Source organism: Neophocaena asiaeorientalis, unplaced genomic scaffold, assembly GCF_003031525.2.
Source record: "Neophocaena asiaeorientalis asiaeorientalis breed wild unplaced genomic scaffold, Neophocaena_asiaeorientalis_V1.1 scaffold681, whole genome shotgun sequence".
Classification (NCBI taxonomy): Eukaryota; Metazoa; Chordata; class Mammalia; order Artiodactyla; family Phocoenidae; genus Neophocaena; species Neophocaena asiaeorientalis.
The window spans coordinates 505,318-532,650 of NW_020172271.1; the positions used below are offsets into that span (position 1 = coordinate 505,318).

A 27,333-nucleotide genomic window follows, 5' to 3' on the forward strand; every position below is an offset into this window, starting at 1 on the left:
TATGTGTCCCTAGGTCTGAAGTGGGTCTCTTGTAGACAGCATATACACAGGTTTTGTTTTTGTATCCATTCAGCCAGTCTGTGTCTTTTGGTTGGAGCGTTTAATCCTTTTACATTTAAGGTAATTATCGTTATGTATGTTCCTATTACCATTTTCTTAATTGTTTTGGGTTTGTTATTGTAGGTCTTTTCCTTCTCTTGTGTTTCCTGCCTAGAGAAGTTGCTTTAGCGTTTGTTGTAAAGCTGGTTTGGTGGTGCTGGATTCTCTTAGCTTTTGCTTGTCTCTAAAGGTTTTAATTTCTCCATCGAATCTGAATGAGATCCTTGCTGGGTAGAGTAATCTTTGATGTAGGTTTTTCCCTTTCATCACTTTAAATATGTCCTGCCACTCCCTTCTGGCTTGCAGAGTTTCTGCTGAAAGATCAGCTGTTAACCTTATGGGGATTCCCTTGTATGTTATTTGTTGCTTTTCCCTTGCTGCTTTTAATATTTTTTCTTTGTATTTAATTTTTGATAGTTTGATTAATATGTGTCTTGGCATGTTTCTCCTTGGATTTATCCTGTGTGGGGCTCTCTGTGCTTTCTGGACTTGACTGACTATTTCCTTTCCTGTATTAGGGAAGTTTTCAAGTATAATCTCTTCAAATATTTTCTCAATCCCTTTCTTTTTCTCTTCTTCTTCTGGGACCCCTATAATTGGAATGTTGGTGCATTTAATGTTTTCCCAGAGGTCTCTGGGACTGTCCTCATTTCTTTTCATTCTTTTTTCTTTATTCTGCTCTGTGGTAGTTATTTCCATATTTTATCTTCCAGGTCATTTATCCATTCTTCTGCCTTAGTTATTCTGCTGTTGACTGCTTCTGGAGAATTTTTAATTTCATTTATTGTGTTGTTCATCATTGTTTGTTTGCTCCTGAGTTCTTCTAGGTTCTTGTTAAACGTTTCTTGTATTTTCTCCATTCTATTTCCAAGATTTTGGATCATCTTTACTATCATTATTCTGAATTCTTTTTCAGGTAGACTGCCTATTTCCTCTTCATTTGTTTGGTCTGGTGGGTTTTTACCTTGCTCCTTCATCTGCTGTGTATTTCTCTGTCTTCTCATTTTGCTTAACTTACTGTGTTTGGGGTCTCCTTTTTGCAGGCTGCAGGTTCGTAGTTCTGTTGTTTTTGGTGTCCGCCCCCAGTGGGTAAGGTTGCTTCACCGGGTTGTGTAGGCTTCCTGGTGGAGGGGACTGGTGCCTGTGTTCTGGTGGTTGAGCCTGGATCTTTCTGGTGGGCAGGACTGCGTCTGGTGGTGTGTTTTGGGGTGTCTGTGAACTTATTATGATTTTAGGCAGCCTCTCTGCTAATGGGTGCGGTTGTGTGCCTGTCTTGCTAGTTGTTTGTCATGAGGTGTCCAGCAGTGGACTTGCTGGTCAGTGAGTGGCACTGGGTCTTAGCATTGAGACAGAGATCTCTGGGAAAGTTCCCATCGATTGATATTACATGGGGCCAGGAGGTCTCTGGTGGTCCAGTGTCCTGAACTTGGCTCTCCCACCTCAGAGGCTCAGGCCTCACACCCGGCTGGAGCACCAAGACCCTGTCAGCCACGCGGCTTATGTGTAAACGGGTTAAATTCTCCAATCCAACGACACAGGGTGGCCAGCCTTCTGCACTCTGCTCGGTCTTCCAGCCAGGTGTTGTCCTCCAGCCCTAGTCGATATGGAGAGCCTGCTTTGGATCCAGGTCCAGCTGCATTCCCTAGTGTCTAGAAGAAGCAGCCGACGCCCCTATCCTCCCCTGTCCCTGCTGCAACTCATCATGATCCTGGAGTGCCTGAGGCTCCACCCCCTCATGCTCTAGCTTGTCTCTTATTTATTATTGCCCATTTGAAACAGAAAGATGATAGAAATTGATATTTTTTCCTTCGAACTGGAGTTGGTCACTTGCTTCCAAAATAGAAATAATTATAGCGTAGCACATGATGCATTTGCTCTCATCCATGCTCCTTGGTTTTAAGTGGGACAGCAGATGGTCTTCACAGTATTTTATTTCTGTTATCAAATAGGTATAGGTTTGCACAGAGATGGTAATTTTAAGAATTTGTGGTTTTGGACAATGCCTTTTGTAAGGAATTTTCAGTCTTCATGTCTCTCGCTACATCATAGCAAATATTATATAGTCGAAGGAACTTCTTTAGGAAGCTTGAATGCTTTTTGTCAGCCAGCTCTGTGTGTGTGTGTGTGTGTATAGGTGATCCGAGAGGTCTTTTGGGGGTCCTTGCCGCTTTTGGCATTCCTTGGCTGCCAGTTCTTTTTCATGGGAGTATTTGTCTTGCTTTCAGGCATGGAAGTTGAGGCCTCCCAGCACCTAATTTAAATGGAAGCGATTTTAGAGACCAGGTTGGAGAGAGTTACAGTATTTTGAAAAACTCCCTGCCTTAAAAGAATAAATGTTAAACATCTAGCACAGAACAGTCAGCACTTGTAACAGATCTCACACTTGTGTTAGTTTTAAGGAGAGTGTTCAGAGGTATGTTCATTGAGTTGCTGGGGCAACACTGAGTACTGCATAGATATTATTTTTAATTTAGGAAAATCATTTGCAAGTAGATTCTTAAATGAACTTTTCTAAGCCTTACAGTTCAAAGTCTTAGTTGTCTTTCCTAGCTGCTTGATACCCTAAAAATACCCAGTTCCCTCCATGAGATCTCTAAACGGGCTTTTTATTAGTATAGGACTTAATCCAGGGAGAGCTCTAATGGAGAGGACCATGCCTGGGATTAAAAGAACTAGAAGTTTGTGTTGCCCAGTCATCCTGCCTGTGTCCTTTCCTCTCAGAACCTCCCGCAGTGTTGATTCTTTCAGCCTCATCATCTCTTAATCACCCACCCAGCCTCCAACACACATACACACACAGTTACAGGTGGGGAAGGAGTAGGGATATGAGGGTCTGTCCTCGAGGTAGGAGCTAGGTCTGTTGTATTTACTTACCGCCTTTAGCAAATGTAATACATGTTAACATCTTGGCAGCAGAAGTAGGCTGGGTCATTTGGATACAAGGTGACTGTTCTAAAATAAACAAAATGAAACAGCATAATCTTGAATTCGTGGGCAACATGTGAGACTGAGCAAATGAGACTTTTGCAGGTGGTTTGGCCATTAACTGTGAGCATGCTAGGAGTATGTTAGGCAAGTGGATAGGATGTTCTCTGTGTGTACTGTATAACCTTGAAGACTTGCATCTATTTCCATTTCCCCAGGAATGAAATCTAAAACAGAAAAGCTACTTCTCCTTAGCTTTCAAAACAAAAGTGAAGTTTATAATCTTAACTAGACTTTTGCATAGTGCTGGAGAGGATGGCTCTGTTCCTGGGTTTGATTTTTGGTGAGGATTTCCCTTTTTAAAAAATTCTGTTAGAAGCTGAACATAGATAAATGGTTTTGAAAAAATGAGAGGAAAGCCCAGGACATTGATCACTGTGCATATTCTATAGCAGATGGCTGAGAAATTTAAACCAAATCTGTTGAGGTCTGTATAAGCTGAGCATTTTCTTTTTTTAATAAATTTGTTTATTTATTTATGGCTGCATTTGGTCTTCATTGCTGCACGCGGGCTTTCTCTAGTTGCGGTGAGCGGGGGCTACTCTTCGTTGTGGTGCGCGGGCTTCTCGTTGCAGTGGCTTCTCTTGTTGTGGTGCGCAGGCTCTAGGCACGCGGGCTTCAGTAGTTGTGGCATGCAGGCTCAGTAGTTGTGGCATGCAGGCTCAGTAGTTGTGGCATGCAGGCTCAGTAGTTGTGGCTTGCGGGCTCTAGAGCAGAGGCTCAGTAGTTGCGGCGCGTGGGCTTAGTTGCTCTGCGGCATATGGGATCTTCCCGGACCAGGGCTCGAACCCGTGTCCCCTGCATTGGCAGGTGGATTCTCAACCACTGCGCCACCAGGGAAGCCCAAGCTGAGCATGTTGATTTCTGTAGTAGATAAAGCCAGTGTCATATCTGAAGACTGTTTTCCTGTTTTTTTTAGATCCCTTTGGAACTGGATATATTTAATGGCAGAGGATTTCTATGTTAAGCCAGTTATAGTGCCCATCGAAACTTTGTGTTTAGAGTATGAGAGTTCTGGACTAAATAAATGTGATTATCTGCCTATAAAAGAATCGCTAAAGTCATTTGAAGAAAAATGAACAGGTGCAGGAATATAAGCCATTTGAAAATGTAAAGTGCATTTGAGAAAGCTTTCTGAGAGTCAGTGTTTTATGGATTTCTTGTCATTAATAATTGAACTTGGTGTGAAAGACACATTTTAGTTGGATGGACTTACAAGGCTTGTAAAGGACAAGGAATTTTTTTTATTATAGAATGTCTTTGCATTGCCTGTGATCTATTTCTGTATCTTGAGCTAATGATTGAAAGAAAAATCTGTGGAACTCAGTACTATTATGGCTTTTGAGTTGGGGGTGGGACTTAAAGGTGACTGTGTGTTGGGGGCAGGGGGAGTTCTTTTGAAAGACAGGCAGACTTGGGTCGTGGGCCACTTAGCCTGTTTGCTTCTGCTTTGGCCACAGGTTCAGGCAGGCTGTTTTACAAAGAGTTAAAGTTCTGCTTCTAAACAGATGCCTTTCCAGTGTTTCTTCCTGGCTTTCTGAAAACCATATGTGGGGGGAAAGAGTCTTGTTCTGTTTAAAGGTTAAGGGCGTTGCCTGCCTGAAAGCACCAATAGTATTATTTAATATTTATTTTAAGGTTTGAGGCAAGAGATGAAGAAAACTTCCCGACATTTAACAAAATGGAGCCAAGCCACCATTTTTTTTTTTCCGGGTGGAGGGAATGTTTTTCTACTACTACTCCTGTAAAGCTGTAAAAGTTAATTTCATATCCTCAGGGAAAGATGTTGCTTCCCTTAAAGATCTGTTCTAGGAGGGTTGGAAGTTGACTTGTCATTTGGTCTGTAACTTAAACTGATAAAAAGGTTTTTTGAGTGTTTACTGTGTGCCAGGCCTTGTGCTTTTGGCACTTTGGATATCTTGCTTAATCCTCAAAAAACCCCAATAAGTAGATCCTATTGTCATTTTTCCTGTTTCACAGATGAGAAACCTGAGGTTTAGGCTCCAGTCTCATGCCAACTAAGTTGCAGAGCTGGGTGATAAACTCAGGCTCTCTGACTCTGAGCCACTAAGCTCACACTGTAGTACTGGTATTTCCCCAGACCACGTGGCAAGGAGGGGGTGGTCTTATTTCCCGGAGGGAGTGGACTCAGAGAAGATACGCAATTTACTGTCATAAGGCTGGTGTTGAAACCAGAATTCAAACCTGGGTCGGTTTGAAGTGAACACCCGTGTTCTTTCCACTAAGTGTATTGTATTACCTCTTAGAGTACATTACTGTAATATCTGATTTACTAAGATCTTTTTATTTCTTGTGTTGGCTGCCCTCAGTTTAGAGAGGGAGTTGTTTAAAAAGTTCATTTGTGAGGTGGTGGTTTGGAACTCAGAATACATTGTCTGCTGGCAACAAGTGTTGTACCTGGTTATGGTTCCAAGGCCAGAGCCCCTTGGGACAATCGATATGCTTCACCTTCTTTACGCTGTGATACCAACCTGGGTTCTAAGACCTGCTTTGAGTTCCAAGGGAGTAAGAGAAGCAGATATGTGTTCCTAGTTGTTTCCAGGTTCCGTTTGTCCCTTTACAGATGTTATCTCCCTTGGTGTAGGTAACAAACTATAAAGTATGGGGTTGAGGATAAGTGTGGAGCCTCTGAGGTCAGACCTGGTTCTGATTGTGACTGCACTAGTTACTGGTTCTCCCACCCACTCTCTACTAGGTGACCTGAGATAAGCCTTAACCTTTCTAAGGCTGAGTTTCCTCATCTGTAAAATGGATGAGTACTGTAATTGTAGGGCTAGAATGAGACAAAGCATTAGGTGCTCAGCATAGTATCTGGACATGGAAGGTGTTCTGGAAATGATGGCAGTGGTGACGGAGATGGTGATGATTTATTCTCCTTCATGGGCCATCTCTTCTGTTACCAAAGGTTTTTGTAGTGGTGAATACTTTCTGGAGTAGACTGTGGTGTAACATTCTGAATTGGGTATAAGGTAAAGTTTGGGATTCCCATTATTTTGTAGTCATGTAAATCAGTAAATTGCCTCGTAATTTAAATACTACAGTATTCTCAAATTATATGTTGTAAATTTTTGTATACTTTAAAACCTTGATTTTCATTGGAAATACATTGGTTGATGAAAGGCTTTGATACTAACAACTTTCATGAGCCTTTTAAGTTTTTGTTGCATTTAAATATAAATATAATGGACTTTTTGTTTTTCAAGTGGAGAAACTGAGGTAGGAAGTAGGGATGGACTTTTGTCCAAGGACCAAAAAGTAAATATTTTAGGCTTTGTGGGCCACACAGTCTTTTTTGCAGCTCTGCTCAACTCTGCTATTGCAGCACAGAAGCCACCATCAACAATTCACAAATGGACGGGCTTGGCATGGTACAATAAAATTGTATTTATAATAACAGACGATGGGCCATAGTTTGTGCACCCCTGGACTAAAGAAACATATTCAGTTCTATATCATTGTAAAGCCCTACCTTGGTCCTACATCTCTCTCTGTAGGCTAATGTAGATTTATTAAAGGTTGGTTTTCCCATGGGCTTTATCCTCATTCTTCTTTTCACATAACACTTCCTTTACCATAAAATGATTCATATATACACATCTTCAGTTGAATTGTTTCCCAATCTCTAAATTAGTATAGCTGCCTGCCTTCCAACTTCTCTCCAAGAATATCCCAACAAGCCCCTTAACATGTCTGATACTGATTTTAGTACTGTAGCCTTCAAAATCAGACTGTAGTCTTTTTATGTGTTCACTCATCTGTTACCCAAGTGGGAAACATAGATATTCCCTTAACTCCTCCCTCATCCTCTTTATTCTGCCCCCTTGAAATCTCTACTCTCTCCCCTTCTCTACATCCCTACCACCACTTCTTTATTCAGGCACTCATCATATACGTGGACTGTTGCAAATCATCTCACAACTTCAGAGCTCCCTATGTCTAGCCTCTGTCTCCTTCCAGTCTGCCTCTCATTTTGCTGCTAGAGTGATCCTGTTTTTAGTACATTTGATCATGCCACTTCCTGCTTAAAACCCCTCAGTTGTTCTTTAGTCTCTGTGGTTTAAAGCCTAACCTTAGTATAAAAGTCAGTTCAATAGAGAGGTATTGCTTCCTTACTTGACAGTCTGAGATGTGGTGCTGCACCCACCCTGCAGTACGCCAGCCTTCTCAGAGGACAGTTCCTAACTGTTCTACATAGTTCCTTTCTCTTCTTCTGGCTAGCTTTGGTTTATTCTTTAGTTTTCACCTTAGGCTGAAGGTGAAACACCCCATCTCCATATTTGCCTTAGATGCTTTTCCTGCCTTCTACCTATTTTAATAGCACCCTTTATTTTCCCCTCAGATGAGCCATTACCACTTTATTATCAGCTGTGCTTGTGGCTCCAACTCCCACCTCTTTCAAGCTGCCCCTTGGAGGATAGATCCTGAATCTTTTATGCCTTTGCCCCTAGCTTCTTGTACATCTGGGTTTGGACATTTTGAAGAGTGGTAAATATTCATTAATAAAGAGGTGGGGACACATGTACATTTTTCTTTCCTTTTGGGGGGGTTCTTATTTCTGCTCTTCCAGGAGAATTAAGAAGCCTAAGGAAAGTGGCAAAAGGAAAAGATCCTTGGGCTAGGGTCTGTGGTACAAAGAATGCACAGTGGACAGGCCTGGAGCTTAGAACTGTCCCCTTACATGTTCTTCATGGCCTGCCAGCTCACTCCCTAGAGCAGTGGTGCTTCAAAGAATGTATGCATGTCTGATGAATACCTACTGCCCACTATCCCCACCCAGTTAGCAGTAGGGGCAGTGGATGTTCATGTCCTGTTGATTCTTCTACATGTATATTTCTTCTTTGCATTTCCAGTCATTTCTCCCACTGACATTTTCTCCCTGCTCCTTCCATTTCAGAGTTCTTCATGATGATTCTTCTAATGTCTTATTTCCCTTCTTCTGAGAGAGGGGCTCTAGATGCAGCGAAGTTCAAATGATGATGATGTTAGCATCTCAGTGTACAACTCTGGATGCATTGGTACTTTCTAATAGAAATATTGATATAGATGAGGATTAACAATCCAAATAAAATAGTGTACTTCAGATATGAGTTAAATTGGCTTTTATTTGTGAGAAATTACATTCTGAGTTTTAAGAAATTTTGAAACAAAACTTAAGTCTGTTAGCTAAGGGCTTACCTGCTGTGGTGAAGTTAACATCATCCTGTACCCTTTGCTGTACCCCCCCTCCTTTAGTACCCCGATTTCTTAGCTTTGCAGATAGTGACCTAGAAGTTCTATAAAGGCAGCATTTCTTGGGAGGAACTCCAAGTTGGCCCCTCTGGAAGGTGGGTTGGAAAATGGGGAGGAGGTGCACATTTGTATTTCTCTGCAGTCAAATCAGAAAGGTTCAAACAATTATTTGCTGTCATATTTAGAGTACACTTTACTGGTTTTGAGATTGAGTTTATGCAGATAGTTAGCTGGAGCCTCTAAAGAAGAAAGCTCTTTATTCTTAAGTGACTGCTTAGTAATCTACATAACAAATGAGCCATTTTGCTTCAGAGATGTGAAATAGGCATCTATAAGTGAATAGTTTTTGAAACTAAAGTTGTTAAGACAAAGTTCATCTTTTCACAGTAGGGTTTCTCCAGAAAACCCTCTTTACTCTATTGAAATGCAGCTAGTTTGAACTAGGAAAGCATATTCCAATAATAGGCCCATGCAATTAGCCTTTAGTATAATGGAGTGGATGCTGGAATTTTTTTGTGTATTATTATCATCAATTGATGTTAGTCCCAGGGGAACCGCATAATAGCTAGAAAACCTTGATTGAGAGATGCAGACAAAGGTTTCTTATTCATAGGCATGCTTTAGTTCTTGAAACGAAATAAATGTTAGGCTCTTAAATCTTATACTTTTTTAGTAACCATCTGTCGATGGTTAAGATTAAGAATTGGTGCTTCAGAACTATGTCATTATTTTGAATTAGAAGAAAATGTTGTCACTTCATTTAGTGCCATATTCATACGAGACCTTGTGTAGAAATGACACAGTGGTGTGCTGGTGAATGCTGAACAACCACCTATGGGGGGATAAAGCCCTGATTTGTAGCATTTACTGATTTTTGAGGTATAAATACTCCACCATGCCTGATTTCAGACTACAGATGGTGAGGTCACTGAACTTGAAGTTGGGAAGAGATGCATATAATCAGTTGGCTTCAGCGCACTGCTGAATTCACCTCAGCCACTAAATGTTTAAAATCTTACAGCCCGTACTTTTAATACTTGTCTCATTCCTGACTGTACTTTTGTCCTTTATTTTCTAAAAACTAGCCTTATGGATGTATAACTTACGCACAACAAAATGTATTAGTTTCAGATGTACAGCTTGATGAGTTTTGACGAATGTGTGCCCTGCCACAGTCTTGACACCTATTGCCTCTTCTGCGTGCAGTCGCCAGATGGATTTCCCCAGATCTTGCTTTGCATCCACCGCTCACCTGTGCCATATACTGTTCATACGATAAAGTGCAGAATTCCGTAGCCTGGCGCTCAGCCGTCTTGCCTCTTGTTGGCTTCTCTGGCCTTGTTTGCTACGGCTTGGCTATGTGAATCTCTTATTAAAAAACAAAACAAAACAAAAACTGTTCAGCTGGTTTCTGACACAGTTCCTGTATCTGTCCCTCTGCTCGTATCTGTACCCTGCTTGCAACACTACTGTAACCTCACATTGCTTCTTCTCTTGACTGTCTTGCCTTTCCGCAGATCTGGCTCACATCCCATTTTCTTCTTATACAATCAAGTCTTTAGTGATTACTCCCTCATCTGACCTATTGTACCACTGTTCGGCACTTAACTTTGCAACTTATATTGAAGTTCCAGGTTTTTTATGGAGTAATTTGGTCTTCCCTAGCAAAGTTGTAAACTATGATAGGGTAGAAAATGTCGTATAGCTCAATTTTTAGCACGTGGCTTTGTTTAAAAAAAAAAGACTTAAGCGGTTCTTTTTTTAATTTATTTATTTTTGGCTGTGTTGGGTCTTCGTTACTGCACGCAGGCTTTCTCTAGTTGTGGCTGTGTTGTGGTGTGCAGGCTTCTCATTGTGGTGGCTTCTCTTTGTTGCAGAGCATGGGCTCTAGGCGCGCCGGCTTCAATTGTTGTGGCACGCGGGCTCTAGAGCGCAGGCCCAGTAGTTGTGGTGCACGGGCTTAGTTGCTCCGCGGCGTGTGGGATCTTCCCGGACCAGGGCTCGAACCTGTGTTCCCTGCTTTGGCAGGGTGGATTCTTAACCACTGTGCCACCAGGGAAGCCCAATAAATGGTTCTTGATGACAGTAACCTTTTCAGTGGCTCTTCCAAATCAGCTACCAACTCAGTGACACTGTTGGGGAGAAGAGTACTGTGCTATATCATAGATCTCTTAGGGGATGAAAGTTTGGTTTGTCACAGAGGATAAATTTATAAATGGCCAGTAAAGTCTCTCAAAACCAGTGTTAGTCATTAAAATGCACAATGGAGCTTTTATATCTGCCTTGAACATTCATCCAAAGGTGGTTAGCATCATGGACTTTGAACTTTTGGCAAGATTTAAACATTTAAAGTAGATCCCAAAAGAAAATTCTTTGTTCCTTTCAACCAGCTTTATTTCACTTTTTGGAGTCCTAGTAAGAAGTCAGTAGGGTGTATCTCATTGATTTCCTTCCTGTTCCAGGAAGCCATATTATGGTATTCTGAAAGAACTTTTGTGTCTTTTTCAGTAACTTTACTATAAGATTGTTTTTCTTTTTCTTTTACTTTCTCTGTGCAGATGTGCTTTGTAGAAACCTGACATTGAAAGATAACCTAACAAATATTTAGGACAATTATAGGTGCCTTTCTCTATTTCACAGCCTACCTTGCCGGTTTCTTTTCTTCCATCCTTTAAATAATGGATTTACTCAGGTTCCTCATCTTTTGGTAGCTGCCATGCCTTTCTTGGGTGATTTCATCTATTAGTGCCTAAATACAAGTGTCTCCAAATTTTAAAAATTTCATATCTCTTGAGTTCCAGTCTTGGATAGGCAGATGCCTACTGGATATCTCCAATTACCTGGCCTTCAGAGACCACAGATTCAACATGTCCTAAATGGGACATCTTCTACAAGTCTAATGCCCTCTCTTACTGCTGATGCTCTCTTGCTGAATGGTATCACCATCCCCAAATAACTGAAGCCTAAAACCTTGGAATCATCCTTGGCATGTCCCTCTTCCCTCACCTTCCGTATCAGTCAGATTCACCTCAAACATTTCCCTTAAATCCTTTTCCTTAACTCTGTTTGAAGTCAGGCTAACCTCATACTTTGTTGGGAGGGTGACTTCCCCACCCCCCAAGTCTTTAATTGGTGAACTAAGAGCAGATCCACTTCCCTGGCTTCAGATTAACCAAGCTCATGAGTCTGAAATTGGAAAGCTAGTATATAATTTTCAGTGTGTTCTCTCCTAGACATAGCCAGGAGCCCATACCATAATTAGAGAAGGTTATCTGAGAAGGAATCAGAACAAAAGCTAAATCAAATGTTTAATGGCTTGTCACGATCAGATGATACCACCGTCTCATAACAGGGAGATCCCTTGTGACCAAAAAACTCATCTATGAGCAAAGGCTCCTCCTCTCCTGACTAGTTGCTTCACTGGCCCCTGCCAGCCTTTCTCTTTTTTAATTCTTCTTCAGTGCTTGCAGGGGAGACCATTGCTGTTGAATACCTTGTTTCTTTACATGTATGAATACATTCTTTCTGGCTCTGCTTGAATCTTGTTTTGTGGGAAACCAGGCTTTCTCTTTTAGATGGCTTGCACCCCTCTCTTACTAGTCATTATGTGTTGATCTTCAGTTGAAGTTTGAGGGCCTTCTTATTTCTTGTGTTTGGAGAAAACTTCATTGTAGCTGCTGAGAGCAAAAGGCTAATCTCCCCTTGGGTTCAGCTGGCAACGTTACCTCCTGAAAACACCCTCTCCCTTCCCCACCCTCCTGGGTTTGGAGCATCCTCTGTATACCTCCTTAGCACCTCTGGGTAGCCCTTATCATAACACTCATTTATTTCACCGTTTGGTAGTTGGTTGCCTGTCTGTTTCCCCATAAGAACTTGAGCTGTCCGAGGGCCGATCCCACTGTCTAGCGTGGTGCCTGGCACCCATTTACATAATTCACTTTAACCAGTGTTTGTTGAGCACCGACCATAAGCCAGACAAAGAATAAGTCAGATAAGGTTCCCTGCCATCTTGGAACTTAGATTTTCTGGAGGTGAGGGAGGATGTAAACAGACAAAATAGTACTGTGGTAAGACATACAAGGAAACAGACAGTGGGCTGAAGTAGAGACTAGTTGGGGGTCTGTTGGGGTATGTACTTCAGGTGATAAGAAAGATTGCTGAGGAAGTGGCATTTAAGACACACCATAAAGGATAAGAAGAAGCAAGCTATTTGTAGAAGTAGAGAAGTCAGGGCTAGCCAGAAGTAGCCATTGCAAAGGCCCTGAGGAGGGCAAGAGCTTGTGTTTCAGGAAATGAAAGACCAGTGTAGCTAGAAACAGAGGAAGAATGGGCCATGAATGTACTGTGTCGGTCATATTATGGGCTCGGATGAGTGGATAAGACAACTGTTGATACAGTGATTCACATAGGTTAAGATTTGTTTGGAACTAGAACGTGGTTATTTGTTAGAACTTGTGATTCTAAGTTTTCTTTTTGCATATTCCTTTCTGGAAAGTGAATTTTCACAAATAATGATTGAAAGAGAACTGAGAATTTCAGTCTTCTGTGAAACATAGCCTACAATTGGCCAAACACTCATAGGAAGTTCCTTTTAATGCCTAAGTTTCTATCCCTAGGGAACCTATAGTGCAGGCAGATAAGCCTTCTATATCATACTGAGCATTTTCACTTAGTCTTACTATCATTATTTTCTGCTGGTTGATCTACTATTTCAGCACAACTCTTGAGATAAATATTATTAATTTAATATGATATCCTCATCTGAAAACCAATTCAGGATAAGCATAGCTGATTTAAACTTGTGTGAGTACATTTTGTTTTGTACTCATGAATTTTGAATTATAATGATTGAGGTCACTTTAAAATACTATTTAAAAAACTATATTTTGGGGCTTCCCTGGTGGCGCAGTGGTTAAGAATCTGCCTGCCAATGCAGGGGATATGGGTTTGAGCCCTGGTCCGGGAAGATCCCACATGCCACGGAAGAACTAAGCCCGTGCGTCACAACTGCTGAGCCTGCGCTCTTGAGCCCACGTGCCACAACTACTGAGCCCACGTGCCACAACTACTGAAACCCGCATGTCTAGAGCCCATGCTCTGCAACAAGAGAAGCCACCACAATGAGAAGCCCGTGCACCGTGACGAAGAGTAGCCCCGGCTCGCCGCAGCTAGAGAAAGCCCACACACAGCAACAAAGACCCAGTGCAGCCATAAACAAATAAATCTATATTTTTAAAAACTATATATTTTTAAAAACTATTGTTTGGATTTTTGGTAGGTGCAAGACTACTTTCCTTCCCTTCTCATTCATTTTGTGCCTTTCTCTGCCCAGATTGCTTAAGCATTATTGGGCTTAATGGGGAGCAGAATCCTGAGTAGATAGACAATGAGTAGCAGCTCTACCACTCACCAACAATCTTACGTTGGAAGGCGTCACAGACTGGACATACCTTCATCTTTATAGTGGAAGAAGTACCTGCATGATAGGCATTGAGAGGATTAAATGAAGTAATATATGTATGACGCTAACATCTCTTGGTAGAGGCTTGGTAAGTATTTGGCACCTATTAATCTTCAACTACCCTGTGCATAAATATGATTATCTCCACTTTTGTACAGGCGGGAAAAGCAAGCCTTAGAGAACATTCACTTGCTCTAGGCTGGTGCTTCTCAAACTTTTATGTGCACACAAATTAATGGCAAATATTTAAAAAGTATAGATACCGGTTCAGTTAGTCTGGAATGGGACCCAGTTTCTGCATTTCTAACAAGTTTGAGTAGTTAGACCCTAGGCTACTTACCTGGAAAGTGGTGGAGCTGGGCCTGAAACCCAGGTTTGCTCTATTCCAAAGCCTTCCACCATCCAGAGAACTTCCCTAAGTCTCTCACCAGTGGAACAAGAGTTTTATTGAGGGACCTGTAAGTTGGTTATTTAATAATTTCTTAGACTAGTGAGAATCTGAAGTTGTATTTTATTCATGAGTTCAGCATTTACTTAGAATGTTTAATGTGCTGTATCCCCTTTTTAAAGAAGTGTAGGGCTAGATTAAAAATGGGGAAATATTACTTCATATTGTCTATTGGACAATTATTTGGTGTCTCATCACCTTACACTTAAATGTCCCATATTGCTCTTACCCCACCCCCAATCTGCTCCTCTTCCTGCCTTCCCTTTTATTTTTGTTAGAACAGTGTCATCTACCTCAACAGATACTCTTGAGTCCTCTCTCCCCTCACGTATAATTAGTCATGAAGTTCTTTCAGTTCTCAGAATCTTGTTGAAATGTGGCTTCCTCTCCAGCCCCCTGCTCCCTGTCAGCTCTTACCTGTTCTTGCTCATCAGGTCCCAGCTGGCCTTCCTCCCATCATGGTCTCCCAGACTGTTCCGCAGTCTCTCTGGAGTTAGTCTTCCTAAATCAAGACAAGTCTGAGCATGCTACACCCCTCTCCAAAAGCTCTGGTCTCTGTAGACAGTGCTGGATGGCTAAGAGCACAGACTTGAACTAGCCTGCCTGGGTTTCATCCCTAGCTCTACAACTTACTGGCTGTGTGAGCCTGAGCAGGTTACTTAGCCTGTCTTTGTAATAATAACTTGTCTCCCTGGGCTGTTGTAAGGGTTATAAGTTAGTACAGAAGGCTTAGAATGGTGTTCAGTGCATTGTAACTGCTGAAAGGGTAGCTGTTGTTAATATTGGTGACTAAAGGGGAAGTAGCAATTTTTAAAATTCGGAAGGGGCTGCACCAGCATAGAAGTTGGGCTGAATGCTATCTTTGGAACAAATTATAGGTTAATAATCCCCTCATTGGCAATTGCTAACGTCAATATATTAAGGACCTAGGCATATTAAAGGTAAAAAGTCATTGTGTACTTAACTCTTCTCAAAATTGAAGAGCTGTAATTTCAGCTTTGTAGGTTAGTAACTAAGGTAGATTAGACTAATAGATGTACCTTGTTAAATCTGAGGTTATTGTTTTGGAAGTATTAATGATAATAGCAAATACTGAGCCTTTCCTTAATCTATGATATATTTACTATTACTCCCTTTATACATTGAGGAAAACCAAGGCACAGAGAGGTTAAATGGTCTGCCCAAGGCCCATATGGCATCTTGAGATTCAGCCTAATGAGCCCACTCTCTAACCACTAGAATTCCAGACTTACTGTGAAATCTCTGTTCCTGGGAAAGAGCCGTCTTCCTTTGGGGAAGTGGTACTCTGCAACTGGGTGATCTGGTAAAACTGAGTGGCAGAGGTAGGTAGGACTTCTTTGCCGTCCTGTCAGTCTCCAGCATGTGCCCCTGCAGTCCTGGATTTTACTCTGTAAATAATGCTGATGTTGGATATTCTGTTTCTTTTAAAGTGATGTTAGTGGTTTTAGCAGAAAAATTCTTAATTACTCTTGGGCAGAGTGCGGTCAGGTATTGATCCCTGTCTGGCTTCCTTCTGTCAGCTGGGATGTTCATGAGTCACCTTCCTTGGCTGTCCAGCCAGTGTCAGCTTGGGGAATGCATGGTACCTGATCAAGCCAAAGAGTGAGGCAGGTAAATTTACGAGGGGAAACATTCAAATACAGATATTCATCTTGATGGGTTTAAACATCAAGAGACAGTTCTGTCAGAGTTGAGGGACAAATAATGATAGATACATTGGTTTCTTGTTTGCTTAGTTATTTAAGGCAATGATTATTTCCTTGAGAAAAAATACTGAAAAGAAAAAATCTTATAGTACTGTATGGCTCGGCAGTGAATAATATTTACATGGTCATTACTACAAGATCTCTCATTTGTTTTAAATAGTCAGGGGTAAACTGTGTGGCTTTTAGTAAGTTGGAGACTAACGTATTTCTTTAAATGTTAAATATCTGTTGTTGAAGTATTCAAATCTAACTCTTTTGTGAGAATTCATTATTTTGTATGCTGTAACAGCAAAAGTAGTTTGGTCTAAAGAGAACTATTTAAAATATCAGATTCACCCAAGAAATAAGAAATTAACTTCACATCCTAGTTGGGGCATAAGTTTAGACGTATAAAAGATTTAAGCATTTAGAGAAGTAGGTAAGATACTACTCCTGTCATTTAATTGAGTGATGCCATGTCAGACTAAACTTTCCTTGTTTTCAGCTTTTTCTGTCCAGGTTCTGGAGTTAACCTATTCGATGAGTTAAGTGAGATTTAATTGGCTAGCTTTGTCTTTCAGATAGTTAGTGAAAGGTGCTTCATATCCTAGTGTGTTTTTATTCATGAATCTTGGAGGGCCACCTTCACAATCAGGTGGTGTGTTGGAGAGGCAAGAAGGAAGGTCAGCAGAGTGGAAAAGCTTTAATGCCAATATTGTTGAGAGTATGAGGAAAACAGATTGGCTCATATGACAGTGGTTAGAAAGTGACTGTATGCACCCTTTTTGAAAGACATTTAGGCACTATCAAAAGTACAGCAAGGGGCTTCCCTGGTGGCGCAGTGGTAGAGAGTCCGCCTGCCAATGCCCTGGTCTGGGAGGATCCCACATGCCGTGGAGCGGCTGGGCCCGTGAGCCACGGCCGCTGAGCCTGCGCGTCCGGAGCCTGTGCTCCGCAATGGGAGAGGCCACAACAGTGAGAGGCCCGCGTAATACTGAGATGTTCATTGTAACCATGTAACAGCAAAACACTAACAGCAACCTACCTGCTCACTAATGGATGCTTAGTTATTTAACTTATGGTACATGGATATTGCACAGGCATTTTTTTTACGGGAGCTTAGATCTATGTGTGCTAATAAAGAGGTCCTCCATATATAACCTGAAGAAAGGTGTTTACAGAAGAGTTTACACCTGTGTGTCTGGGGGTACATGATGATGTTAATGTGTGTATATATAAACATTAATATAGACAATAGTAATATCTGGGCAGTGGGATTAGAGCGTTAAGGGAATGGGGAGGCTGCTTTATGCCCCACACACATTTTAAAAGACAATTTTTTAAAAACCTAGAACTCAGTGCTTCACCAGATGAGGTTATTTAGCTGTACTGTAAGGCGTTCTCAGAACTGCACTCTTGCCCTGTGACTGTGCCGCCAGCAAACTGTTTGTCTCACTTAGTGGCACCTGAGCCTATCAATCCTACTTCTCCCCGTGGTACAGACATGGGAGAGGGAAACCTAATAGTTTTGTCACCTTTTCAATGCCAAATTTTCTTACTATATATATACCCACTGTTGTGTATGTCTAGGTTTATATTCTCTTGTTTTGCTAAATAACCAATTTTTTTCCCCTCATTGTTTAATTATTCAGGAAACACTCCTAGTGAGAACCTTGATTTTTTAACTTCTTAACCATAACTCATAACAATACAGCCTTTATTCACTTTATTGTGTGTGTATATTTAAACCTCAAACTTCTGTTTACTTTAAATTATTAGGCTAGCTTATCACATATTTATCACTCCCATGTCTCTTAATTGTACCTGACAACCCATTTCTTAGTATGTATTCATCATTTCTGTTGGTCTTGAGCTAGCAAGTTTACTAACATAGAAAGAAAGCTTCCTTTCTCAGCTCTGTCACCTGTTAACTTGTATGATGCTTAAAATAGCTGCAACCTCCCTTGTTGTATCACATTGCACACCTAGTTTACAGTCCACTTTCACCCCACATCTCTTGACTTTCCAGGGTTTTCTGCTTAACTCAGTCACATTGGGGTTCTTTTTCTTAGGGTAGGCTGTTTCTTTTAAAAGAAACTTTTTTTTTCTATTTGAAAATTTTATTTCTTTCGCTTATTTTCCTTATGGACTTTTTTTTTTTAAGCAACATTTAAAGTTTCTGGTAATTTTTTATCCCATTTTTTTATCCTAATTATTTATAAAGGTAATAAATGAAGGCAGCTTATAATGGCTACTTGAACATATCAGATAGAGTATTTGCCTACCAACTACCCTTGGGTATAGTTTTTAAGCAGAATTTCAATCAAGAAGACACTGCTATTTTCTGTATCACTTTAGATTACTTTTTAATCCTTTTTTTATACTGTTTAGCCAAGCCTTTATTAAATTTCCAACAGATACTTGCTATGTTACCTCTCATAAGTCTTCCAAATGGGTAATAGAAACTGGGCCCAATTGAATAAAAGCATATTTGTTTGTTGTGGAATGCAGAGTTCTCTACATGGTGGATTGTGCTTTAATTTAGCAACCTATCCAGTGTATTCATCTGTAGTTGTGCTTTTTTCAGTATAAAATCTTGACAGTGATCTTGAACCTGCCACTTATTCCTTTGTACATGTATTGCTTTAAAAAAGTCTGAGTCTGTGCTGCTCACTTCCCCCTTATACTTTTTATGAAATCAGGGTTGTTATTAACATTTGACATCTACTCTGCCTAATGAACATGGAGTAGTAAAGGGAACGGCAGGCATTGGTCATTCATGTTCTGGGAAAGAACTAGGGAGTGAGGAGGCACTGAGACCAGGGCTTATAGAGCAGTGATTTATAAGGGCAAGCCAATTGTTATCTTTCCCCCTTTGTTCTGGGTTTACAGGCATTTATATTTGAATTTTAAAGAGCTTGCTTTAAGAAATTTTCCTTGAGATTATTGAAGTCATAAAATTACGATGAGGAATCATTGGTCTCTAGAGACACAAACTCGTAATTAGCCAGTGCAGAGAAGGAAAGGAAGAAGAGCCATGGCCTGGGTTGCAGACCTGGGTCTTTGCATCAGTAGTTCCATGACTTCAAGGTGTGTTGATTGTTCTTTTTTTTTTTTTTTTTTTTTAAGAGTATGACCATGTATCTAAGATCTCCTTCTCATTTCTGTGATCCACTGTTTTTCACTCTTCCATAATCTTCATCTACTAAATGGGTACCACTGCTTGGTATTTGTTAATTTTCATACATCACCTTGCATTTGTAATGTACTATATTTCACTTGGAGACTGCCAAAGAAAATATTTCCTTTAAAATGTCACTGCTTACTGTGAAAGACTCACATATGCCTTGATTAGAATATCTGTGGATAGGGATTATCAAACACTTAGCTTAATTCTATTTTCATTGAGTGGCATTGTAGTCTGCATGTCAGGTGTTAGGGTAAAAACTGGTCTGCTATATTTAAAATGAATAAAAGAAGTAAAGTTCTCAAGGATTTTCTGGGAAGAGAAGAACACTGGAAACATGATTACAAATACACTGCATAGATATTCCATAAAGCAGTATTAGCTTCTTACTGAGAAGCTGCTTCATGATGCACTTCGCTCTGCACTGTGGATGGCTTGGTGAAGTAGCCCAGAAGGGGAGGTAGAATGTGTTTTAAATAGACGTTTCCGTTAGGATTTTGCAGATGGCCACCTGACTGTGGGGAATTCATCTCTGGGGAAATTATACGTTGCCTGGGACTTCGAAGTTTTCAGGTGCTATTGTCATCTATAAGGTTGTGATTCATGTGTTTTTCTTCAGCCTTCTGTGATTAGGTAGTCTGCCTTTGGAATGACAGCGTTCTTTCTTTTAATATGTCCTATCTTCTAAAAAAATTTTTAACAGATTTTCTAGATCATTGGTTTGATTTTCATTGTCAACTTGATGTCTCTGGGGTATCCTGCATCTTGAGAATTTTGCAAGTCTTTATTTTTTCTCTGCAGTTCAAAGTTGTATTCCAAGTTTACAGATTTAAACTGGGTGTTTGACCAGCTGATAGTTCTTTAGCAGTGAGTGTCCCCTATCCACATAAGTAGAGTGTAGTTAAATATATACAGTCTTCTGATTTTAAAAAAAAGAAATGATAAGTATTGGAAATTAAATAAAAAGAAATAATGTCATTAAAATTTTCAAGTGTACACAAGATTAAAGATTACTTTAGGGCTTCCCTGGTGGCGCAGTGGTTGAGAGTCCACCTGCCAATGCAGGGGACACGGGTTCGTGCCCCGGTCCAGGAAGATCCCACATGCCGCGGAGCAGCTAGGCCCGTGAGCCATGGCCGTTGAGCCTGCGTGTCCGGAGCCTGTGCTCCGCAACAGGAGAGGACACAACAGTGAGACGCCAATGTACTGCAAAAAAAAAAAAAAAAATTAATGAATCCCCATTATCCAAATTAAAATTTTACAGTTATCAGTATTTTCTCTCACATCTGTTTCTCTTCTTTATGAAATATTTTAGGGCAAATCCCAGACATTTTTGTCATTTAACACCTACATATATCAGTAGGCCCCTCTTAAAAATGTGAACGTTTTCTTAAATAAATATAATGACATTATCACACTTAAGAAAATAAGCAGTTTTGGGGGAAGGTGATTTATTTTTAACGTACTGTAATCAAGCTGTAACAAACCGAATTCTGAAAAATAAGCTTTTCATTAACCTTTTATGAGTTATTTAAGAGTAATAATACTGTTTAAGTAATACACTGTTAATTTATGTACATGGATTTGTACATTTTTAGTTAAAAATAAGCAATGCTTTGTTGCCATAAAATAGCAAAGCATCAAAGTATATTAGGGACATCCCTGGTGGCGCAGTGGTTAGGAATCACCTGCCGATGCAGGGGACACGGGTTCGAGCCCTGGTCCAGGAAGATCCCACATGCTGCGGAGCAACTAAGCCCGTGCACCACAGCTACTGAGCCTGTGCTCTAGAGCCCGTGAGCCACCACTACTAAAGCCCGCGCGTCTAGAGCCCGTGCTCCGCAACAAGAGAAGCCACTGCAGTAAGAAGCCCGCGTACCGCAACAAAGAGTAGCCTCCTCTTGCCGCAACTAGAGAAAGCCCACATGCAGCAAAAAAGACCCAATGCAGCCAAAAATAAATAACTAAAATGAAAAAAGGAGGTCCTGGGCTGCAGTTGTCCAACTTGAAATAAAGATCAAAAAAAAAGAAAAGTTTGTATGTTTCTATTTTATCAATAGCCTTCTAAATATTTTGAGGTGTTTAATAGGAATTTGAACTTTTTAGAAAATGTAAATCTTATTTCTGTTTTGACTGTATTTTCTTGGTCTCAAGATGGCCTCATTGTTTTTCCATATTTCCCTTTGCTTTTCTCTCTCTCTCTCTCACTTCTTCTGCAACTGGGTCATTTCTGACTATCTGACTTTGTAAATCTGCTGTATAAAACATTTTGTTGGGGTCGAATGGGGCTTAGATTTCTTATGTATCTCTCTGATACACTTCTTTTTTCTAAAACCTATTTGAAAAAATTATTTTCCATAACTTATGACTCTTAATTTTTCTTTTGAGTTTTTTACTTTATTATTTGGGAATCTGGTAGCAGATTAATGCATCTAGGGAAGAGCTAAGTTATAATGATTTTCCCATTTAACATTTACTTAGATCTTGTCAGTGTTTACTTTGGTTTCTGACATGGAAGCTTTAAATGAAAGCATAAACTTGAGAAGAGAAAAAAAAAAAAAGCCCCAAAACTCCAAAGTCTAGTATGATTTACAGTCTGCTGGGTGGTAATGAACATGCTTGCTGTTTAACTTAATTCTTGCACTATCTTTGTAAAATTTAAGAAATACGTGCATGCTACTTTTTACCCCTTAGTGAGTCTTAAGTGTTCAGTATATCATAGTAAGTTGTCAAATTGTTTGCTTTACTTACTTCTGGACAATACATATTTATTTTGAAGAGGCTATTTTTAAATAAGTGATAACTTCCTCACTCTCAAGTTGTTTAGTTTAGTTGTAAACCTGAAAACATACAGCTAAAAATTATGTATTTTATTTACTGGAGAATGTCTTGCTTAGAATTATTTACCCTTTTAAAAAAAAAAAATTCCATGAACTTTGGTTATCTGATTTTTGCATCCTACCATAGATACATTTGAAGGAATGGTAGCCCAGTGACGGCTCTCAAACGCAGCTAAAGAAGGAAGAGAAACTAGGAAAAGAACCTGCCAATCCCTTCAGCCTAACAGTATGGGAAATTTCTACTTCAGGAAATAAGTATATCCCTTACGGTTCCTAAGGGCATCATTGTATTTTGTAGTACTGTATAGCAACTATTATTCATAATGATGACTTAACATCAAGAAAGGCTTAAGGGGCTTCCCTCGTGGCGCAGTGGTTGAGAGTCCGCCTGCCGATGCAGGGGACGTGGGTTCGTGCCCCGGTCCAGGAAGATCCCACATGCCGCGGAGTGGCTGGGCCCATGAGCCATGGCCGCTGAGCCTGCGCTTCCGGAGCCTGTGCTCCGCAACGGGAGAGGCCACAGCAGTGAGAGGCCCGTGTACCACGAAAAGAAAAGAAAAGAAAGGCTTAAGGATATAGAAGGAAACTTAATTTTTTTAGATATTGTAAAAAAAAAAGTGTTGCTTAAGTAAATTTTAGTCACGTGGAAATTGGTCAGTTTGTATATTTATTTTATGTTAAAAAAATTGAACTCCTGGTTCTGTCTGACGCTGAGCCAGGTAGATACCTTTGTAGATAGTTCATTTCATCTTCAACAATTCTGTTTGTGAGGTAGTAACCCCTCCCCAAAGTAAAGCCCCCCCTTTTTTTTTAGAGATAAGAAACAAACTCCGAGTTAAGCAGTTTGCAAGGTGACTCCTTTTAAATTGCAAGTTTCCCAAGCTGCTTACAGTATATTGCCTCTTGGTTCGTCCATTTATACTTCAGATTTAGCATGTTCAGAACTGAACTTAGCATCTTTGTTCCACTTTGCCCTTAATAGTATCACCTCATCTCTCTGACAAGCCTAAATCTATCCTTAGATCTCAGACTGGCAGCTTCAGTCTATGCCTGCCTTACAGCTTCATTCATATGTTCATTTTATACATATTGATTGGGTGCCTACTGTGTGCCAGGTACTCTTCTAGGCACTAGGAAATGGCAGTGAACAAAATAGACAATCCTCTTGGCGCGCGGGCTTCAGTAGTTGTGGCTTGCCGGCTCTAGAGCACAGGCTCGGTAGTTGTGGTGCATGGGCTTAGTTGCATGCCGCATGTGGGATCTTCCCGGACCAGGGCTGAAACCTGCGTGCCCTACATTGGCAGGTGGATTCTTAACCACTGTGCCACCAGAGAAGGTCCCTCATAAGCTTTTTTTTTTTTTTTTTCCTCATAAGCTCTTAAGAGAGCTGCAGTAGCTAAGTTCTTCTAAATTGTCATGCTTGTTAAATGCTAAAGTTCTGATAACTGACTACATTAATTTTTCAGAACTTTTATTATGAAAAAATTCAAACTAGAGAGAAAAATATAATGAAAACCCCATGTACCCATCACTCAGATTCAGTAATTGTTGACTCATGGCCACTGTCCTATCTTCTGTACCTCTCTCTCCTAACTCTTCCCACACTGGATTATTTTGAAGTAAATCCTGGACATACATTTTAATTAGTAAATGTTTCAATTTATATCTCTAAAGGAGAAGGATTCTTTATAAACATAACCCTCACAGTATTATTTTTGTGATATTTTGTTCATTAGTGGATTAGTAGACATACCATATTTTTATCAAAACTAGGTAGTGAAGGTTGCCCAGTTTCTTCAACTTTCGTGATGTGATTAATCTCAAGGAGAGTTTAAGCGGACTGGTCTGAACATGTGGATAGAAAGCCCACGCAAATTGCTTTTACCTTCTGCACAGAAGCAACCCGTTCTTTATCCTAGTCCCTTACTGCCATGGGCACAGCTCAGGGAGGCCACCTTCCTTTATCTTACAAACTCACTATCAGCAAATTTAGGAAACGATGCTGTCTGAATCCTTGACCTGTTAACAGGCTTAGCCCTTGGCTCCCTTTCTGGAAAATCCCAGAAGTATATAAAAATCATTTCTAAAATCCCGACAGACACGTTTTGCCAAGAATGTCAGTTATCTCTTGACGGCTTGGCATTAACCTTTAAATATTACGTTGTGTAATCATAATGCCATTCAGGGAAAATAAGTTGGTGGGTGGCTGGCATTTTAAAAGTGAAATGAACTTGGGTTCCTGGGAATGTTAATCATTATTCTACTGAAAATGCTGACATTCCTTAATAGTGAAATGCTAAGTAAGTAAAAAGCAGTATTTTACAAATAACTTAGAGGTGAGTAAAATGTGATTTTTATGGGTTTATTTAACATATTTTTACCAGAACGTTATCTGAAGGATATTTTATATTTTCAAGCTTTGAAAGTGAGAAAGTAATGAAGGAACCTTCTAGTGAGTTCCCACCAGGCTACTAGCCTGACCAGCACATCTCAGAAATAGATCATTGTAACCTGTCATTGTAACCTGCCTTCTCATTTGCCTTCCTTGCCCTTGACTTTGCAGCAGGGAGCAGAAAGAAACTCATGGCCTCTACCATAAATATACATGGTAACAGTAGTCAAGTAATTTTATATTTTTTGTGGGTAAGTCATTCATTCATGATGATGGAATGGCTTATTTTTAATGCAGTGTTTTTCTTTCAACTAAACTTAAATTCTTTTTTTTCCATCTGATTTAGTGTCTGTACCACTCCAAGGCAGCATAAATTTAGTACAGCTTCTTCATTTTACCAACTTGGTAGAAGTTTTTAAAGGTTTCATTCAGTTTACTTTTAGCTTTTCATGTGAAATGGACTATAATAACACTTTAATTTACAGTATAATGTGTAATTTAAGACAGACACAGTGTATCTGGAATGTGGGTTATACCAGGGATCATGGGAAAGAGGAGGTTTGGAGCATTAATTTCTAATCTCATTTTCACATGACCTTTTCGAAAGGAGAATCTTCTTTGAAAAGTAGGTAACAGCATGGACTAAATCCGAAACAGATCACAAAATGGAAGAAACCCAGACTTAACTGCATCTACATAAAAGATAGAAAAGATATCTTCAGTTTTCTAGAGGGGACATTCATGTGGATAACTTATAATTTTAAATGATTAATTAAGAGTAATTGCTGTAGATTAGTGTCATTCATAGCAAGTTAGGTCTGATTGATAGGGAATGCTGCTTTTACAGATTCTTATATTGTAAAATTAGTTTGACTTCTTTTGTTAAACTCATTTAATCCTCTACCTTACTTCATTATTATCCTTGCAAATTTATTTAGTTTAATATCTGAGATATCTTTATATGTGGTACTACAGTGTATTCATTTTGACTACTTCTGGATACCCCAAGTTAAGCAGAAACATACATTAGAGGAGCTCTGGGTGGGGAGAAGACGCTAGTAAACAATAATAGACACTAGCAGCCTGTTGCATAAATGGCTTATAATTCTTTTTCCTATTGATAAATACTTAAATTATTTTCATTTTAAAAATTTAAATAAAAAATATCTGTACATGTATCAGATAGTCTTATATTTAGTAAACTTCTTTTATTAAATAGTAACATGTACAAAAAGTGCACAAATCATTTTTGTAGCTCATTGATAAATGGAACTGTAAATAAAAGTGTAATTGGCACTCTAGAAGTCCCTCTCAAACCCCTTTCCAATGACCAGGCCCCACTAGAGGGTGACCACTATCCTGATTTCTAACGCCTTGATTCATTTAGCCTGTTTGAAATGTGTGTAGATGGAATCATATTGTATCTGGTCTTTGGTATCTGCTTTCTTTCACTTACTGTAGTATCTCTGACACTCATCCATTTACATGTACAGTTAATTTTTTATTGCTGTGTAATATTCTGTTGGGTGACTGTACCATAATTTATCCTTTTTACTGTTGATGAACTTTTGGGTTGTAACCTAATTTTTGGATATTACAAGTAGTGCTATACGAACATTCTTAAATGTGTTTTGGTGAACATAGTTATTCCTGTCTACTGGGAATAGTGCTGATGAGTGTGGGACATGCATGTGTGCAGCTTTACCATGCCAACAGTTTTCCAAAGTGGTTGAAACCGTATCACACTCCCACCAGCAGTGTCTGTTTTTTGTTTTTTTTTAAAATAACTTGAAAGAAGTGAAATTTGAGTAAAAGAGTAAATTCATTTTAAGTAGTAGAGTATAGTGCTAAATTTGTCTTCAGGAATACCAATTTATACTCCACTGAACACTGGGTTTTATGTAGCTCTTTCATCTTTATCAATTAATAGTGGGAAATATCTCATTTTTAAACTAATGAGTTGGACTTTTTATGGCTTAATTTCAGTTTTCTCAACTTGGCTCTCCTGGTCTTTTCTTTTTAGTTTGTCCTTTGTCCTAACTTTATTTTTTATAATATAGAAGTTTTAAATATGTGTGTGTGCTTGCATCTGCTGATTTTTCCCTCTGTGGTTTCTGGCTTTGGTGTCATTCTTAAGAAAGCCTTTTATCCCCAAGGTTTTTTGTTTGTTTTTTTGAGAACTTAGTTATTTGTAATTAACTTTGTTTATTGTAACTAGATTTGACTTTTACTAACACAAGGGAGCTTTTTTGGTTGTTTTTGTTTTAAAACAATTTAAACATGTACTTTAATTTATTACATTAGCATTAGCTTTGGAATATTTTGTAAGGAGGTGCCAGGAAGAATTTAGTACACCAAAGCATGCATGCATGTTTTATTTGACCATGAGAAATGAAGGCAATTTTCCAATGTGGATACTATTTGAATCCTTTCAGTGTTCATGTTATTAAGATAGTTTTCAAAAAGAATGAGATCAAATAGGCTGAATTATCTTATTATTTAATATCTCTAGTGGATACTGTTCATTGCTCTTGAGCAAGGACTTTGCCAAAAAATACACCTGGCCTCTGTTCTGTGGCCTACAGGACAAAGGATTGGAGAGCCAAATGCCAAATACTTAATTTCAAGCCTTTAAAACTAACATTTTTCTCTATTTAAGAGATCACTTAAAAAAAAAAAAAAGATCACTTAAAATTTCTTTGGCTTTTTTTCTTTTGTATAATAGTACACATAATTAAAATGTAATTTGCACTGGTGGTTGAGAAAGATGAGACCAGTCTGTCATATCTGGTTGTTGGTGGTGGTTTTTTTTAAGGTTACAGTGGGATTTGGGAGCTCCCGAAAGCCCCCACCATCTAAAATTTTTCTCAGTAGAGTCATTATTGGGTTAGACCACAAAGCAGAGACAAAACAGATATTAAGCCAGTAGCCCTCTCTTCTGCTGATGTGGGTTGGTTTGGTTTCT

The 27,333-nt window shown here is 39.6% G+C and overlaps 1 protein-coding gene across 1 annotated transcript in view; it reads left to right on the top strand.

Moving 5' to 3' along the window:
• The window catches only part of UBE2H (ubiquitin conjugating enzyme E2 H), a 96,643-nt gene that overhangs the window by 25,089 nt on the left and 44,221 nt on the right, over positions 1-27,333 (top strand). The window lies entirely within an intron of this gene.